This window comes from Macrobrachium nipponense, chromosome 6 (genome assembly GCF_015104395.2).
Source record: "Macrobrachium nipponense isolate FS-2020 chromosome 6, ASM1510439v2, whole genome shotgun sequence".
In the NCBI taxonomy this organism is placed as follows: domain Eukaryota; kingdom Metazoa; phylum Arthropoda; class Malacostraca; order Decapoda; family Palaemonidae; genus Macrobrachium; species Macrobrachium nipponense.
The window spans coordinates 48,908,527-48,916,026 of NC_061108.1; positions in this window are offsets into that span (position 1 = coordinate 48,908,527).

Here is a 7,500-nt window from a genome sequence, read left to right on the forward strand (position 1 = left end):
ACATGTGGCAAAGAGAAGTTTATTGTTGATATTATCGGTTAAATCTCGTTTGAGTCACTAATAGATATAATTGATCACTTTATCAATGGCAGTAATCTTATTTGTTTCCTTTATCCTCTCCCTGATTAGAGTGCTTAACGACCAGGTTCTTCATGAGTTGCAGCCTTTCTCAGAAAAGTTGTCTGCTGAAGCCAAGGCTTCACTTTGGAAATGTCTGAAAGGGTAATTTTCTTTTCTTACAGACTTTACATTGAAACTTGTTATACTAATTGATTAGTACACAGTTTTTATGGATGAATGACCTTTGGTGCACTTCATATAATTAGGATACTACTCCATCCTTTTTTCAAAATTGTGTGCTTCATTTAGTCTTGCATTGTATATCATTATATTGCTTTATAAAAGCAGTTTTTCTTTTGATGCCTGAGAAGGTGGTCCATTATCGTTTATGGAAAGTGCACTTTACGTTTTTCACAGCCGAGTAGGTATTGCTGTGCAATCCGGGTTATGATAACGAATATAATTGCAATCTCTCTATAACCTGTAAGATGTTTTGCTTTGCAAACCTTACGCCTCCTTCCCCAAAGTATTTTGAATAGTCTTAGCTGGTTTAAGCTAAGTTCCTTTTTCATCACACTTCCTTGCGGCTCCGGCGCTTGGCTATGTGCCAAAAACTTTATAATCTAATCTAATCACACTTCCTTGTAAACAAGAATCGGATTTCTTGCTAATCTAATGTACTCCGTTGGGGAAGGTATATAATAATATTGCGTTGGGGGTATAATTACTTTTTATATATACAATAGTTATGTTTCAACACGATTCTCCAAGTTTTTTTATTTTTTTATTATCGACATTTTTTATTTAATGTATTTTTTTTGGCGTCTATTTTCTCCTTCAATACTAACTTGATCTTCGACTAAATTACTGATGAGAAGCGTTTTTAGTTTCATTGTCCAATTACTGAAAGATTTATTGTCCGTTAAGGTTTCATCTTTCTTTTCTTCCGTGAGCTGTTATGTTTCGCAGACTTATTGATCGTCGGTCGTATAGTAGACGAGTCGCATTTCAGAATAGAATACGAGTTACTGCTGAGAGGAAATCCAGACTTGCATTTTAGAGCTTATTACATAGGTCTTCCTGTGCCGATTTTTAAATGGTGTTGCAAAAGTCTTGCTCAGTTTACAGGCCAATCTTAAATAAATGCCGTAGAGACATGGTAATTGCTAGCTTACCTATTAACGTGGCAGGAAATTTAAAAAGATGTCAAGGAAATGAGGATTTATTCACATAGCCGTTTATAAATGCATTGTACTATGATAGGAAAGATTTAAGCATTTTCTGTTTCTTATGAATAAAATTCCACTCGTATGTATGTGAATAAATCCTACTGTTGTTAGATTCCTTTATAGTGTCAAAAGAAAAGACACGATACTGATATTCTAATTATAATTAGAGAAATATTTTTATTCAATGTCAGTTATAAAAACAGCAATAAAAATGGAGGAAAGATGCTGCCTTCTGTTGAGTCTAACTTGGACTACAAAGGTAATTTTCATTTCCTTGGTTACCCTAAAACCGGCCTCAGAGGTCGACGAGGGATTTGGGTCATATACAAGACGTTGTTAATTTGAAAATCACTTGAATTTATGGAGCATGAGATTAACGTGCTTGTGACCTGAACGTATTTTAAATTATCGTTCATTTTCTTCAAGTTCGAGCATTGTCTGAGCTATAATTGAGGCGCGTACACGTTGAAATAAAAGTTAATTTATTTTGTCTACCTGCTGAGGAGAATTATATTGTGTGGGGAAAATGTGACTAAAGCACAATTTGTTTCTCAGGCTTTGCATAATGAAGGAAGTGGTTAACTCCTGTTCTCACAAAATTCTATTTTATTCTGAAAGAAAACCATATTCAAAGATTCGCTTTTCTTAACTAGGTTTCTGTTTCCCTTGATAAGAAATTAAAATTCTTGGGTGTTATACGTTTATATGTACTGCTTTATTATTGGTCTTTGCTTATACATTTAAGTCAAGACATATTTTCATTTTAATAATTTTCTCATTCTGAAAAACTAATATGGCGAGTTAACAATTGTCATGTTGTCGGCTTCTGTTGAAATTAAACAATGCATGTGCTCAGTTTTAATATTTCTCTTATTAAGGCTGCATTAATTTTTATTCCATCTCAGGAGGTGTTTACTTTCTTTGTACTGAAGGACTTTGATTTGAATAATTGGTGCACGTCAGCTACAAGTAAATCTGATTAAACTTCTATATGTAGTTAGACACTACCTACACAAGCACATACGAGTATTTAGACATTTATATATATATATATATATATATATATATATATATATATATATATATATATATATATATATATATATTAAAATTGTAAAATATTAGTACAATACCTGCTTTTACAATTTCGGGCACACTGAAGTGGAACCAGGCTTCCAAAGTTGATTAAGGGGCTTAAGATAACCTTCGTTTCTTGAGTTTCTTTGACGACACATCTTAACCTTTTGGTATCTTGTAGCGTATAGTGCATTCCATTATACTAAAAACTTTAGTGACTTGATAAATAATATTAAAAGGTTATTGTTTACTTTGTTGATCCAAGATCAGCAGGTTTGGTAATTTTCAGTACGCTGCTATGAGTTGCTCTGATGCCATACTTGACACACAGACTGGGGGTAGAAATGATTCAAAAGAGGTGAATCTGAGAAAAACGGTAGCTAATCTTGATAAGAAATCTCCAGTTCATGTAAGTTTTTAAAATGCCATCAGTTCCCTGCGAAAAGTAAACGTCACCACAACGAATCAGACAAAGACGGCAATTGTCATTATTATGGACAAAGAAACCTATCTCAATAATGCATATATATGCATATGCAAGGGACTAAGGATCGGGCATCAAGACGAAAAGGACTTGCACTTTTTGGAAACAGTCAAGTCTGCTAAGTCTACTTTTCCCTCCTTGTGAGGTTTTCTCTTCCTCTCCTAAAACATTCTGATTTGGTTTGTCATTCAGTCGTGCACGCATTCTCCTTCACGATGTGTAGTTAGAGGAATGTGAAATTTCAATAATCTTTCTTCATTTAGATGTGGAGTTTTATAGACAGAAATCCGGCTATATCTTGGGTAGACCACTTATCTCGGTTCTAGAAAATTTAAATTTAGAAAATTTGGGAACCGTAATCATAAATCCCATTAAGTCCAAAGATGTGGTCTGGATGAGGTATGATGATGATATATTAACTTTTTGGAATCCAATCTTGGGAGATTCCATTACGTTCTTAAATAAATTAAGTAACTTTGTACCGAACTTCAATATTCAGAGTAGAATAAGAGAAAGAGAGCGGAAGTCCTCTCTTGGCTGTACAGATAACAAGGGATACAACAAACTGTTCTAAATGCGGGCAAGTGGCCTTATTGTATAACAGCCTATGCTCATATTTAATTTTACATCTACAGAAAACTCGCTGTGAATCGACCTTTCATTCGTATCCCTTGAGAGGCCAGAAGAAATATACAGTAAAGTATAAATGCATTGTTTGGATAGCGTTGAAGTGAAACTTTGGGGAAAGACAATCCTTATGCTTCTAGGTATCCTAAAACGGAAGGATTTTTTATCACTAACGTTTACGAAAAATAAGGACAGGCCCAAAGTTACTGGCTAATACATATGAGGCCCTTTAAGTAATGCAAAAACTCTATTGAGGGTTTTACTGGGAAAAGCCTTTCCCAGAGAAAAATCGAACATCAACGGTCGCTAACATAGGCACATAATACAGCCATTTTAATCATATAATACTGCCATCGCAGGTTGTCATTTTATAAGCTTTTATTTTGTTCGCTTTTGTGTCTGTTTGTTTGTTTGCTTTGGTCAAATCTTGTAACTCAATTTTCGATCTGTTCCCTTCGTCCGATGGAATTCAAATTTCGCATGTTACTCAATCCCGGTGACAATACACCTTACATGATCAGTAGGTTAGCAGCGACTTCTAGTGACCCGACACAAACAAGGGCCTCAGCAGTTTGTCTCGTGTGTTATTGCATGTGCTATGAGGGCGAACTTACATACACACACACACACACACACAGAATTCCATATAGTATTATTTCCGTTAGACTTCTCGGGAAAAACTTTCCTGTCAAGCCTTTTGGAAGTATCCATTTTCTTTTCTATATAATAACTGCGGCAAACGAACAAACGGTTATATGATTTCTAAAATCTAAAGTGTTGACACTAGATGTCATTCTTACAGAAGTCAATCTGAATAATATGAAACTTTTTCTTATGATTGCTATTTGTCGATTTTTGATGTTGGAAGAAACTCGTTCTTGGTTCTAACCGTCGCAGTGCCAGACTATAATATACATTCCAACTGTAAGTGGAACCATTTCTTTCAGCTCAAATTAAATCGGGAAAACTGAAGTGTGTATGTGTGTGTGTGTGCGTTTAGTTCTTAATTAAGGACTGACATTTGATCTTGCTACAATGGTGACCTTTGGAGTTAGAATCTCAAACCTAGGAGAACATGTTCTTCAGCGAAGAACCCAGTGATGGTTTAGACGATTCGACCACTCCTGTGGCATGTTAAGCGTGAGAGTGATTTCCTATAACATCCCATCTTTTATCATTTTTTGCCATTTTTCACATAATCCGGTACATAAGGTGTTATTCCCAACTGCAATGTCTTGAAAATGCTTAAAACACGCAATATAGGAATTAGTTTTTTAGTATTATGAACCCATAAATATTGTCACCCCAAGCCCAGCTCTCAGTTGCAAGTGGACTCTCTCTCTCTCTCTCTCTCTCTCTCTCTCTCTTCTCTCTCTCTCTCTCATACATACATATTTTCCACTTAAATCAGCTTCGCCAAACTTCTTGTTTTCTTAAAGTTTTATCAATGTGGTATGTTAGTGCCAACACGACTCGGAATCTGGATTTTATTGATTGTCTCCCACCGTCGGAATATTGACTATAACAATCTTTTAATATTTGCTTTCACTAATGGAGAGACTAACTATATATCTATATATATACATATATTTATATGATATATATATATATATATATATATATATGTATATATGTATATATATAATGTATGTATATATATATATATATATATATATATATATATATTCACAAATATTAAGTGGTTTTTAACCTAGTGGTGTGGTAGTTCAGACAATAAAATCATTACAGCAAACCAGTGTTCGTCTTGTACGTAATTTCCGGCCATTTTCGGCAGATTTTTTGTTTTCATTTTCCCGAAAGGTCGAATAGAATGGTTGTTGTATCTGGCGTTAACCACTCTGCTTGTACGATATTTGGTTTACACTGTATTTGCCCTTGGGTTTATCACTGTGATTGTTAGGTCCAAATACTGGTGATTAGGAAATTTGTCTCTGGATGTATTGTGTAAGGCACCTTACAATACACACATATATATATATATATATATATATATATATATATATTATATATATATATATATAACACGTGCCCCTAGGGATCTAGTGATTATTTCATATCTCAGAAGCTCCCATTAAGCTAACTAAATCAGCGATCAGGAAAGTAGTACATGAGATACTGAGGGCTGAAACCGGGTGATGACAGTAGCAGTTGCATAGGGCAAGGATGTCTTTTCCTCGTGGCGGCCGGCGAGCTTAAAGATTGCACTCACTGCTTTTTGTTGTAATGTAGATCGAAGGAAATTATTCTCCCTTGTTTAGTGAGCCGAGGTTTTGAACGAACGTATTAAGTTTCTAAGGAGTTGGAGTGGATAGTTTAGAAAGATTATCGTCAAAATGAGTGAATGTTGTTTCGTAAAAGTAAGAGTAACACATTTTGTTCTACCTGTCTTAAAACCTTATTTTCCCATGTCAGTTGTTTAGTTATTTGCATGCTTTACGTTCCTTCTCTGCTGCAAAACAAATGTATAATGAAGGCATAATTTCTTCTTCAAGTTTCGAAATATTGTCTGTATCATTGCGAAACTATCCTTTAGTCGTGAGGAAATGCATATTTTAAAAGCACCTCGTCAATTTCGCATTTTAGATTTTGGATTTTGTCTCCATTATGTATGTCATACCATCACAAGAGTCAAGTGCCTAATCAGTATTTCTTTAGTTTGATGACAATCAGATGTCTTTCGCTGCGTTATGAGCTCTTGACAGTGTGTGTTTTCAAAGGCTGAAGTTTTGAATTGTTTCCTTATTCAAATGTTTATTGACTAGTGGGGCCCGGTACCCGGGCGGTGAGGCCGGCTGCCACGGCCCCAGACGATGTGACTACTCTAAAGTAGCAGTTTATAACACCGGTGTTTTTTTCTTTTTCCGAGCTAACGCTCGAATTTTTTATTTCCTTTACTTGTTATTTCCTGTGTTGTTGCACCTGCCCTACTTGTCAGAATATAAGAATTCACAATTCAGTGTTTACCGTAAACCACCAACCGTGTGGTAGTTTTCCCGGATGTAATTTTCACCCGTATCATATATTCAGCAACGATTTGAATATTGCTTGGTCTTGTTAGGTAGTTACTGAGTAGGGAAAGACCCTCTCTCCTTCACCCTTCTTTAAACCCTAATGCTAAAAAATTGGTCCGTCAGCTGTTAAGCACTTAGGTGGGATTCCGCACTGGTGAAAAGTGCTTACAGACAACAGACAGACAGACAAAACTACTGTTTTTTGTAGTAAGATGTGCTGATTCTTTATTAGTTTATCGTATATTTAGGAACGACCATATTAGTTCCTTAGATTTGAACGAGACCATTATTTTATGAAATGTATTGACAACGTTTGTTTTCTGTTACGGAAACGTATTAGTTTCAAGACCGCCAATGTGTTAGCCCCCCATGGCTGCTCGTGCGACCTACGGCCAGCGACCTGACTGTGTGAGGCCTTCAGCCGAATTTTCGTTTACTTAAATGTTCATAATTTTTTTTACCCCAGGCTTTTGTTATAAACATAATAATAACTGGCGGCGAAACAGTATTAGGAATAGTACTTTTATCAACGTTTATTTGTTACTTTATTTGCGCGTTAAAACTGTTAAAGATATCTGGGAAGCAATTTTCGCGCTACTCTTCTGTTTTTATAAAAGAAAAAGAAATGAGAGATATTAATATAATTGAATTTATAATCCTTTTTTTTCGAGGTGCACATTCATTTCCTGAAAATATTACCCGAAGTATCATGCGGCTCGAATTCACTTGGAAAAATGATAACGCTACACCCAAGGTATATAGAATAAGGGAGAGCATTCTATATACCTTGGCTACACCCAGATGCCGAAAGTTTGCCGATGCCTGGTGTATAGGCGGTGATGATTTTCGGTGAGGTCTTCATGTCCGCAGATGCGAAGCAGGCCGTTTGTGGCCTCCTGAGCGTTTTGTCTAGACGTCGTCGAGAGATTTAGATCCCATTTCTGCATCCAGTCATTTCCCCGCAAATTCATTCCTTGCCGGCCCTTGAATA